The following is a 12,500-nucleotide window of genomic DNA, read 5'->3' on the forward strand; positions in this document are numbered from 1 at the left end:
GTTTTTTTACCCTTTTCCTCTCGTTCCTGTCGTCTCCATCCTGTATAACAACCTCCACTCCTTGTTTTCGCCCTCTCCTTTCTCTTATCTTTCCCTCTCATCTCTTTTATTTCCTTCTCTTTCCTTTCTATTTGAATTCTCTTCCCATCACTCCTTTTCCCTCTCCCTTCTTTTCCCTTACCTTTACTTTATTTCCCTTCATTTGCCTTTCCATTCAAACATTTCCTAATTTTACTTTTCTTAATCTTCCCTTCCCTTCATTTTAAATCCCATCCGATCCCTCTCCTTTCGCATTTCATCCTATCCTACAGCTTCCCTTATCTTCCCATCCCATTGCATCCTAACTAATATTCTCTCTTCCCTTCTCTTCCCTTTACATCCCATCCCATCCCTTTCCCTTCACATTTCATCCCGCCGTACAGCATCCTTTATCTCCCCATCGCGTCGCACCCCAGCAAATCTTTTCCCTTCCTTTCCATTCCCTTTACATCCCCTCCAACTCTTTCCTTCACATCCCATTACATCCCTCTATCTCGCATCTCATTCTATCATACAGCGACCCTTAACCTTCCATACTATCACATCCCAAACAAAATCCTTCCCTTCCCTTCCTTTCCTTGCTCGCCTCCCCTTCTCCGGATTGTTTTGGTCCACTTCCCCTCGAAAGTGAGAGGAGGGAACGCCAAAGAAAACCTGCGCGCCACACGACATTAAGCTCCGGCAGGTAAACAAAGCGATAAATAACCTCGTAGCCTCGGTGTAGGAATGTTGTCGGCGAGGTACACCTGAGGGATCGGTTACCTGAGACGGTTTTTCATGTATATATTATTCAGTGCGTCGCTGCTTGATGGTGGCGAGTGCTCAGCGCGTGGTGTTGGGGGGGAGGAGGGAGTCTTCGTGTGTGAGAGGGGGGGTGAGGCTGGGGGGAAGTCTGGGAGGGGGGGAGCTTAAGTGTGTGTTGGGGGAAATCTGTGTGATGGGGGGGATATGTGTGTGGGGGGGAGGAGGGAAGTGTGTGTGTGTGTGTGTGTGTGTGTGTGTGTGTGTGTGTGTGTGTGTGTGTGTGTGTGTGTGTGTGTGTGTGTGTGTGTGTGTGTTTCTTATTATTTTATTGCTCGAGTCGTTATTTTTTATCGCTCACATTTCTTCTGGATTTCATTGCATTATACTTTCCTTTTTTTTGTTTGTTTTGCTGAAGCTTATATGCTGGTGTGATTTTATGATTACCTCTGGTCAATTAATGTCTATTTGTCTGTCTGTCTATCTATCTATCTCTTTCTGTCTGAGTGTGTGTGTGTGTGTGTGACAGACAGACAGACAGACACAGACAGAGACAGACGGATCAACAAACAGAGATATCGACAAACAGGCAAACATTCAGAATGACAAATACACAATTACACACACACACACATTCAATACAAGCAAACAAACACAGACCGAGACAACAAAACACCATAAATCGCTCACACTTCCCCTGCATAAGCGCGCGCCCGCCGCTCCTCCGCGCATTTTCACTCCTGAATCATAACCGTGTGGCGGCGGGATGGCGTCGTTAAGGTCGTGCCGGCGTGGTCGTGCCTGCTGGTATCGGGTCTTGCTTCATCCCTTAACGTAGTCGTAAATTTCCCGCGCCGGCAATAACGTAGCCAGCTAATGGTGACGTATACAGTGCGTTAGGCAGGCGGCAAGCAGTGCGTTAATCATGAGCGGCCAATAATAACAAACGGTAAACTGAACTCTTCCACAGTGTTTATTTGTGTGTGTTTTTTTACATCAGAGGACACGGCTCAAGGGCAATAAAAAGAATACAAAATAAAAGCCCGCTATTCGCCGCTCTTATAAATGTTAAAAGTAAAGAGTAGCCAAAAGAGAGGTCAATTTCGGCCGGAATAGAAGTTGTTGTATCGCTTCTTTGTATTGTTAACTCTACCCATAGTAACAGTGATGGCAATTATGTCCTTGTTGGTACTTTTAGCGGTAAACTGAGCTCCTTCCATTGTGGGTGTTGAATGGAAGCGGTTGTATCGCTTCTTTGTATTGCTGAGGCGACCAATAGTAACAGTGATGGCATTTCTTTTATAGCAAAGGAGACAGCACCAGGGCCCCCAAAAAAGGAAACAATCAAAAAGAATCTCGCTGCTCCTAAAAAGAATCCAAGGAGGTGGCCGAAAGAGGGGTCATTATGTCCTTGTTGGTACTTTTAGCGGTTCCGTGAGCGGCCTACCACGTGAGTGTTGTATAGGAGCAATGTCCGGGTGGTTCTGTCTGTATTCTTTGTATCCCTAATGCGATCAAATATTACAAACGGGTGGTAATTATGTCCTCGTTGGTCCTTTTAGCGGTTAACTGAGCTTCTTCCCGGTGGGTGTTAAATAGGAGCAATGTCTGGGTGGTTATGTCTGTATTCTTTGTATTCCTAAGGCGATCAATAATTACAAACGGGTGGTAATATGTCCTCGCTGGTCCCTTTAGCGGTTAACAGAGCTCCTTCTCCAGTGGGTGTTCATAAGAAGTGGTTGTTTGCTGGTGTCTGTTGTCTTTGTATTGTTAAGGCGACGAACAATAACAAACTAGTGGGGAATTATGTCCTTGTTGGTTCCTTTAGCGGTTAACTGAGCTCCTTCTCCAGTGGGTGTTCATAAGAAGTGGTTGTTTGCTGGTGTCTGTTGTCTTTGTATTGTTAAGGCGACCAACAATAACAAACTAGTGGTAATTATGTCCTTGTTGGTCCCTTTAGCGGTTAACTGAGCTCCTTCATGTCTTTACGTATTCGCTGAGGCGCACAATAACAACAAAATGGGCAAGATATTATGTTTGCGTTTGTCTTTTCTTGTCTTCCAGTTGTGCTTCTCTTCCTTTATGTAGTATGTATGTATGTATGTATGCATGCGTGTGTGTGGAGAGAGAGAGAGAGAGAGAGAGAGAGAGAGAGAGAGAGAGAGAGAGAGAGAGAGAGAGAGAGTGTGTGTGTGTGTGTGTGTGTGTGTTTCTTATCGTTTTATTGCTCGAGTCATTCTAGTTTATTGCACGCATTTCTTTTACGTAATAGTAGCCGTGAACGGACCAAAGATAACACAGTGCAGGTATTTTTAACGATGAACTATGGAGAGTGTCGTTTCTATTTTCTATTTCAACTTGATAGATTTTTTTTTAACTATTCAGCGCCCTCTGCCAGCTACAAGTTTTAACGAGGCAGACTTTTGAGTTACGTAATCAGATTTAGATGCAACTTTTTTCACAACTTCCAGTAACTATGCCTGGTCATTTTTACCCTAATAAGAGTCACCTAAGAGCCCTGAACGCTAAACATATTAAAATGATAGGTCAAAAAATAACCTGGGCAAGGGACAAGTTGTTTCTGATGGTGGAAAGGAAACTCAGCTGACTCGCTCTTCTACTTTCACCTCAACGCAATAACTTATTTTTTTTATCCCGGCCAAGTATTGAACTATCGAGATAAAATACTTCAGCCCACGGCCTGCTGCAGTTTCCTTTCCCTGCACGTTGGTTTATCGTTAATCCCACATTCGGAAATTCGTCTGACATCTGGAGAAAATAATAAAGCTGTATTTTTCTTCCCGGCAGATTTATACCCACGCTATCTGAGAGGCTCCAAGGCGAGGCGCGGAGAGGGAGAGGACTCGAGGAGAAAAGAAAGAGAAAAGGAGGAGGAACAAGTGAATAAGGAAAGGGACAGGGAAGCCAAGGAGGAAAAATATCTCCAAGTATACTTCAGCCGGCGCGTGCCAAACCACACTGCAGCTAACCACCCGGGGCGGCGCCGCGGTGGTAAATTAATGTGTTTACAAGACACAGCTGTCATCGACAACTGACTCGCAGCGTGGGTGGAGGAAAATTATGGAGCAGCCAAATTAATTAAGGCAACTAATGAGCTATCTGAAATATCACACAGCGTACTGATTCCCTCCAGGCCCCGTAATTAACTTATCACACCACTGCAAGTTCCGTTAGTCAACGTCGTCACCGCCGCCGCCAGGCCCGGGGCGCGGCTCCACGCCTCCGCAGTTGAGTTGACTTCACCCGCCTCCCTCCCTGACCGTGGCAGCTGCTGGCAGCTAATTCTTGCTCCAAGCGTGTCTACACAGCGTCGCCTGACTGGCTAATATTTATCTTCGGCGTCCTGGTTCTTCCCTCAGGCTACTGTGTTTATATATAAAAATTCAATCACTGGTTTGAGATGATGCTTACTTGCACGAGCATGAACCTTTTCCCCATGATGCCAGCGGTGCCTCCAGCAGCAGGCCCCTCCCACTCCCAGCCGCCACTTGTGAGGCATCTCCCCCTCCAACACTCAACCCGCAGCAGGGCACCTCGCATCCCTCCAGGCGGCAGGGGCAGGGTGGAGGGCCGCCCCAGGTAAGGTGGACGCCCCAGACGATGTTCATCTCCCGCATGTAAACAAGAGCCTCTTAACGTTGCCGCGAGGATAAAGTCAAGCATAGGGCGCCTCCAGGGAGCCTTTGTGCGCCATCCTGCCTGCGAGCGATAAAGCTGCGGCGCTGAGTTGCTCACAGCCCCGCCTGGCCACTTCCGGCGCCGGGAAACTCAGCGGCGTACTCTGTGTGTGTGTTTGTGTGTGTGTGTGTGTGTGTGTGTGTGTGTGTGTGTGTGTGTGTGTGTGTGTGTGTGTGTGTGTGTGTGTGTGTGTGTGTGTGTGTGTGTGTGTGTGTGTGTGTGTGTGTGTGTGTGTGTGTGTGTGTGTGTGTGTGTGTGTGTGCTGGCCTGGCCTACCCTGTCTCGATAAGTGAAACATTTCTACAAAGACGCCCCGCCGGAAACTCTCAAATTAGTGCCGCTACAAGCTGGCCGGACGGACTTCGCTCGCAGGCGTTGTCTTTGTCGGTGCTTCACGATAATTGCAGGAAGACTGTCGCGTGGAAACTGCTGACACCAAACTCCTCTAAATATTTACGAACGGCTCAGGGCAGCTTGGAGGCTCTTATACACTCCTTTACGATCACTTCTCCCATTCCGCCTCTGTTCTTCCTTCCTCCCACTGTCTCCCTTCTCTTCTCTCTCCTTTCCTCTCCTCGCCGTTCCTTTTCTCAAAGTCCCCGTGCGTCGCCTTGTTCGCGGGTCCGTGGGTACGCCAAACACTTTCAGGGCTTTACGGTCGGAAACATGATTATATTTGCAGTATGTTAGCCGCTGTTGGTCACTATGGGCGGAGCGTGGTGCGGCGTGAAGGTCTTAATGAAATTGTTTGACCCATATGGCGGCGTAATGGGCGGCAAAACTGCTCCGTGGCGTTACTTGGCGTCAAGGAAATCCAGAGCAGGATGCAAGAAAAGACGACGACTTCCACACACCTCCTGACGCGACGCCTGCCTTCTGAAATGTCCCGATGGGGTAAAAAGGGGAACGTGACGGGAAAAAAAGTGGATATAAAGAAGACTGAAAAAAAAAATGGCAGGGAGAAAAGGGGACTGGTGAAGGAAATGATTATGAAAAGAAAAGAGCAGAGGACGGGATAAGATAAAGAAATTAGGGAGAGATCAAAGAAACTACTTTAAAGTGCTAAGAGAGCAGCAAAGGAAAAGTAATAAAAAGGAAACCGAGAAAGCAAGGAATAGGATGAAGAAAAGTTAAAAAAAACGAGAAAAGTAAGAATGAATTGGAACGAAAATAAAAAAAACTATAACTTTAGGGTAGAAAGTAATGAAAGAGTAATGAAACAGGCAAGGCAGGGCCAGGCAAACATCCAATCTTTCATTTTATGCTTGTGTTAATAAAGCAATATATGAAAAAGCGAGAAATGTGCGTGGTAGAAGGATAGAGTAATGAGAGCAGAGGGAGAGGAAGGTAGGAAGGAAGGAGGGATTCAGAGATAAGGATAAAGAGAGGGAACTGGAATGTAAGGGGAAAAAGAGAGGTATAAAAGAGCAGGAACAAAGGGATTGAGGGAGAGTAGGTCAAGGGTAGCAAGACAAGGCAAGGCAAGGCAAAGCAAGGCAAGGCAAGGCAGGGCAAGGCAAGGCAAGGCAAGGCAAGGCAAGGCAAGGCAAGGCAAGGCAAGGCAAGGCAAGGCAAGGCAAGGCAAGGCAAGGCAAGGCAAGGCAAGGCAAGGCAAGGCAAGGCAAGGCAAGGCAAGGCAAGGCAAGGCAAGGCAAGGCAAGGGAAGGCAGGGCAAGGCAAGGCAAGGCACAGCAAGGCCAGCATCCAATCATTCGTTATCTCCATGTATTAGGGAAGGAAAATGAAAAAAACAAGAAAAGTGCAAGTGTAGAGTAATGAAAGAGGGTGAGGGAAGGAAGGGAGGAAGAGAGGAAGGAAGCAGGAAGTAGATCACGGGCAGCAGGGCAGGGCAAGGCAGGGCAAGGCCAGCATCCAATCATTCGTTATCTCGTGTATTAGCGCGGCATCGATCCTGACGCACCGCTGTTTGCCGTGCACCGTCCGGTCCGCCTGACATCACCTGCCTGGCTCACGGCTGGCTCCCGCTGCTCCGCTTTCATCCACGCCAACCTCCCACAGGTTTTATCATGAATTCGCTCGCTAACTAATGATAACTGAGACCTTATATAATTGCGTTTCATAAGCCTGTCACCTGAGTAGCGAGGTGATTGCATGTGTAGGCGACATATATTTTTTTTCCTTTCATAATTATCAAGTTCGACGCCTACGTACACGAGCTTGCAGAATATCGTGTGCTCAGCGCCTTGCCAAATCAGTGAGCTGTGTAGGAAGCAGCTTTTTTTTTACAGCAGAGGAAGCAATTTAAGGGCAAACGAATATAAAAACAAAAAAAGCCCGCTACCATTATTCCTATTAAAAAATGTAAAGGAGAGTGGCCAAAAAAAGAGGTTAAAGTCAGATGTCCACATTGTCCCTTGACCCTCATACTCATTAGCCAGACCCACCGCCAGGCAGCAGATCGTGACCCTGACTTGGGGGGGCTGACAGGTGACACGCCTTGCCCACGGGCGACCTGAGACTATGCACGGCAGATGAGTCCACTCCTCTGAGGCTGAGTGTACATAGCTCAGCCCGCATACCGAGCACACGCGCTTAATTACGCACACACACACACACACACACACACACACACACACACACACACACACACACACACACGTTTAAGTTAGCCTGTATCTTTCTACCACAATCACTAATAAAAATCACAAAAGCTTAAAACCAATAGAAGGAAAGGCTGAGATTGTTTGTGACAGGGACAATCATTTTCTTTCTCTTGATATGGAAAAAAAACCGCTACGCCCTTGTCACAGTCATCCCTCTGACCTACGAGTTCCATCTCCCTCACCAGGACTACTCCACCCACCCTTCCCTGCCCTGCCCTACCGTTCCTCACCCTACTCTACTCTACCTTACCCTGTCATGACTTTACTCGGGCTGTCTCTCCTTTACCCACCCTACCTGAACCTACCCTACCAAGCCATCCCCCCCTCCCCCCCGGACCCCACCTCACCCAGGCTAGCAAAACCTCTTCAGCGCAGGACGTGTCATTAACATGTAAATACGACTCTTCTTTGCATCTTTTCATTCCTCCTGCTGACGTCTAGTGGAATGATGAGATGGTGGAGGTTGTAATTCTCATTCACTCACTCACTCACTCACTCACTCACTCACTCTCACTCTCACTCTCTCTCTCTCTCTCTCTCTCTCTCTCTCTCTCTCTCTCTCTCTCTCTCTCTCTCTCATTTCTTTTATGCATGCGGGGAGAGAGCATTGGTGGTCAGTGCGGGGAAGAAGGAAGATGAGGAAGAGGAGGTTGAGGGAAAAGAGAGGGAAAATGAAGAGGAGAAGAAAGAGGAAGAGGAAGATGAGAAGGGAGATGAAAGAAGAGGAGGAAGACGAGGGGGAGGAGGAGGAGGGCCCGAGTGAATATGGGAATAAAAAGGAGGACGATTTGGGTCCGCGAGAGTGAGTGGCTTTAAGGTTAAGGAGAAAATTACGGATGCGGAGAGAAAGAGAGAGAGAGAGAGAGAGAGAGAGAGAGAGAGAGAGAGAGAGAGAGAGAGAGAGAGAGAGAGAGAGAGAGAGAGAGAGAGAGAGAGAGAGAGAGAGAGAGAGAGAGAGAGAGAGAGAGAGAGAGAGAGAGAGAGAGAAACATACTCGTGTTCTTGTTGTCAAAATGTTAGTTTAGTTCAGCTCAACTTTGAGATAGATGTTCAGAGAGGCGAGTGTATTATCGCGACGTTCTGTACGTTTTACTTTGACGCCCTCTGTGCATGGGGAGCTGCGGTGTGGACGTCGCGAAGGCTACTCGTACTCAGGCAGCTCCATCAGAAAATGCTTTGCAAGGCTACAGACGAGAGTACAGGTAATTAAGTTGTCACGGTGGGTTTTTCACTTTTCAGAACACGGTCGCCTTATATTTCAGGTGGTCACTGTTTTTATTCGTTTTTTAGAGCATAGACGCCTTATATTACTGGTTCTATCCCTTTTCTTAGAGCACAGACGCCTTATATTACTGTTTTTATCCCTTTTCTTAGAGCACAGACGCCTTATATTACTGTTTTTATCCCGTTTTTTAGAGCACAGACGCCTTATATTACTGTTTTTATCCCGTTTTTTAGAGCACAGACGCCTTATATTACTGTTTTTATCCCTGTTTTTTAGAGCACAGACGCCTTATATTACTGGTTCTATCCCTTTTCTTAGAGCACAGACGCCTTATATTACTGGTTCTATCCCTTTTCTTAGAGCACAGACGCCTTATATTACTGTTTTTATCCCTTTTCTTAGAGCACAGACGCCTTATATTACTGTTTTTATCCCTGTTTTTTAGAGCACAGACGCCTTATATTACTGGTTCTATCCCTTTTCTTAGAGCACAGACGCCTTATATTACTGTTTCCATCCCTTTTTTTTAGAGCACAGACGCCTTATATTACTGGTTCTATCCCTTTTCTTAGAGCACAGACGCCTTATATTACTGTTTTTATCCCTTTTCTTAGAGCACAGACGCCTTATATTACTGTTTCCATCCCTTTTTTTAGAGCACAGACGCCTTATATTACTGGTTCTATCCCTTTTCTTAGAGCACAGACGCCTTATATTACTGTTTCCATCCCTTTTTTTAGAGCACAGACGCCTTATATTACTGTTTCCATCCCTTTTTTTAGAGCACAGACGCCTTATATTACTGTTTCCATCCCTTTTTTTTAGAGCACAGACGCCTTATATTACTGGTTCTATCCCTTTTCTTAGAGCACAGACGCCTTATATTACTGGTTCTATCCCTTTTCTTAGAGCACAGACGCCTTATATTACTGTTTTTATCCCTTTTCTTAGAGCACAGACGCCTTATATTACTGTTTCCATCCCTTTTTTTAGAGCACAGACGCCTTATATTACTGGTTCTATCCCTTTTCTTAGAGCACAGACGCCTTATATTACTGTTTCCATCCCTTTTTTTAGAGCACAGACGCCTTATATTACTGTTTCTATCCCGTTTTTTAGAGCACAGACGCCTTATATTACTGTTTCCATCCCTTTTTTTTAGAGCACAGACGCCTTATATTACTGTTTCTATCCCGTTTTTTAGAGCACAGACGCCTTATATTACTGTTTCTATCCCGTTTTTTAGAGCACAGACGCCATAAAATACTGTTTCTATCCGTTTTTAGAGCACAGACGCCTTATATTACTGTTTCCATCCCTTTTTTTTAGAGCACAGACGCTTTATATTACTGTTTCTATCCCGTTTTTTAGAGCACAGACGCCTTATATTACTGTTTCTATCCCTGTTTTTAGAGCACAGACGCCTTATATTACTGTTTCTATCCCGTTTTTTAGAGCACAGACGCCTTATATTACTGTTTCTATCCCTGTTTTTAGAGCACAGACGCCTTATATTACTGTTTCTATCCCTGTTTTTAGAGCACAGACGCCTTATATTACTGTTTCTATCCCTGTTTTTTAGAGCACAGGCGCCTTATATTACTGTTTTTATCCCTTTTCTTAGAGCACAGACGCCTTATATTACTGTTTTTATCCCTTTTCTTAGAGCACAGGCGCCTTATATTACTGTTTTTATCCCTTTTCTTAGAGCACAGACGCCTTATATTACTGTTTCTATCCCTGTTTTTTAGAGCACAGACGCCTTATATTACTGTTTCTATCCCGTTTTTTTAGAGCACAGACGCCTTATATTACTGTTTCTATCCCGTTTTTTTAGAGCACAGACGCCTTATATTACTGTTTCTATCCCGTTTTTTTAGAGCACAGACGCCTTATATTACTGTTTCTATCCCGTTTTTTTAGAGCACAGACGCCTTATATTACTGTTTCTATCCCGTTTTTTTAGAGCACAGACGCCTTATATTACTGTTTCTATCCCTTTTTTTAGAGCACAGACGCCTTATATTACTGGTTCTATCCCTGTTTTTTAGAGCACAGACGCCTTATATTACTGTTTCCATCCCTTTATTTTTAGAGCACAGACGCCTTATATTACTGGTTCTATCCCTTTTTTTTAGAGCACAGACGCCTTATATTACTATCACTAAGGTCATGAAACTGCCCATCAACATGTAGGATAATCTTAGATGTGTATATATGGGACGAAACGCTTATGAAAGCTTCTGCTACCAATACTAACACTACTTGTACTACTATGGCTACTACTACTACTGTTACTACTACTACTACTACAACCATCACCAACACTGTACATTCAAAAGCTACACCAACAAACGGCAAAACAACCAAACAGCAGCAGCAGCAGGTCCACCGAAATTGGGATCACGTAAATAAGCCATTAAGATATAAACTCTAATTAAGAAACTTGGTGGCATGAGCCCGATGGTGCATTCCCGGCAGTGCCAATAATAGCGGCGGGGAGGAGAGGCGCGAAGGAGCCAGGCGGGGAGAAGAGGAGGAGGGCGAGCACAGGGAATGAGAATGAGACCAAATGAGAGAGTAAGCTTGGTACGGATTCCCTCTCTCTCGTGTGTGTGTGTGTGTGTGTGTGGGGGGGGGGGGGGGGGGGAGAGTGTGAGTGTGCGTGTGCGCGCTTTTAAGACAGACAGGGATTTAGAGAGAGCATTTTAAGGTGCAGATATATAGCGTGTAAAGAGGCTTAAAAACAGCATTAAAACTCTTCCACCAGGCGCGCGACTTTTAAGCGATCCATCAAGACTTGGCGCGCTCACAAAAAGAAAAGAAGAAAAAGACGGTGACGAAGAAGATAGAAAAATGTGAATAAATGAATAGAGATGAAGAGATGAAAACGTAGATATTACTCAAAAAACATCAAAAGAAAACTAAAAGCATAATAAAACGAAATGAAGACAATATACAAGATAGAAATTATATACAAAAAAAACGTGGGGATAAATATTAAAGTAGGAGAGGAAATAAAAGTTGGAGATTATTCAGACTACGCTTTTGGTCAGAGGGGAGAGTAGCGGCCTCCACACTACCTCCTGAACTCATTAGAAGAGAGCATCTGTCCTCTCTCCCCTCAAGCTCCCCTCCCCCTTCTCTTTACATTCCCCCCTTTACATTTCACTCCACTCTTCCAGTTCTCCTCTCTCCCTCTTGCTCTTCACCCTTTCTAACTCATCTCTCTCTTCCTTTTACTTCGCGCCACGCTATTCCTTTTTCCTTGTCTATTCTTTATTTCCTCCCATCTTCTGTCTCTTAATCCCTTCATCCATTTTTCATTTCATCTCCAGCTTCCTTTTCCTTACTTATTTTATTCTCTTTTAACTGCTCCCACTCTCTTCCTTTTTCCTATCCTTCATTCCCTCTCATCTCCTATCTTAATCCACTGCATCTCATTCCTTTCACCCATTTTCCACCTCATCTCCCTCTTCCTTTTCCTTATTTAACTTATCCTCTTTTATCTCACCCCACCCCATTCTTTTTCTTTACTATCCTTCACTCCCTCCCATCTCAATCCACTGTCTCTCATTCCCTCCACCCATTTTCCTTTCATCCTAATTCCTCCTCACCCACTTACTCGACTGGCCCGACCCTCCTCCCGTCCCTCTCTCCCTGTCCGCTCCCCTTGAAGTCCAGTCTTCGTGGGGACGCCGCTCAGCATCCTTGAAACATTATTAGTCTCAGCGCCGCCAGAGTCCCCAGGGGGCTGCGAGGAGCGGTGACGCGGAGAGAGGACACACAAAGGAGAAAGGAAGCAGGACAGGAGGGCAAGGAGGAAGAGGGGGAAGGAGGGCAGGGAGTAAGGGGAGAAGGAGGGCAGGGAGGAAGAGGGGGATAGTTGGGTGCAGGGAGGATGAAGGAAAGGTAGGCAGGGAGGAAGGGGGGAAGGAGGGGTCAGGAAGAAGGGCAATAAGGCAGGGGAGGAAGGGGAAGGAAGGCATGGAGGAAGAGAAGAAAGACAGGGAGGAAGGGAGAAGGAGGAAGGCATGGAGGAAGAGGGGCAGGAAGACAGGGAGGAAGGAGGAGAGGAAGGAGGGCAGGAAGACAGAGAGAGAGAAGTAATGAAATGGCCCCTTGTCCGGACCCAACACTCATGCAGACCCAGTAACCTCATTCGCCCCTAA

This window comes from Eriocheir sinensis, chromosome 25 (genome assembly GCF_024679095.1).
Source record: "Eriocheir sinensis breed Jianghai 21 chromosome 25, ASM2467909v1, whole genome shotgun sequence".
Taxonomy (NCBI): Eukaryota; Metazoa; Arthropoda; class Malacostraca; order Decapoda; family Varunidae; genus Eriocheir; species Eriocheir sinensis.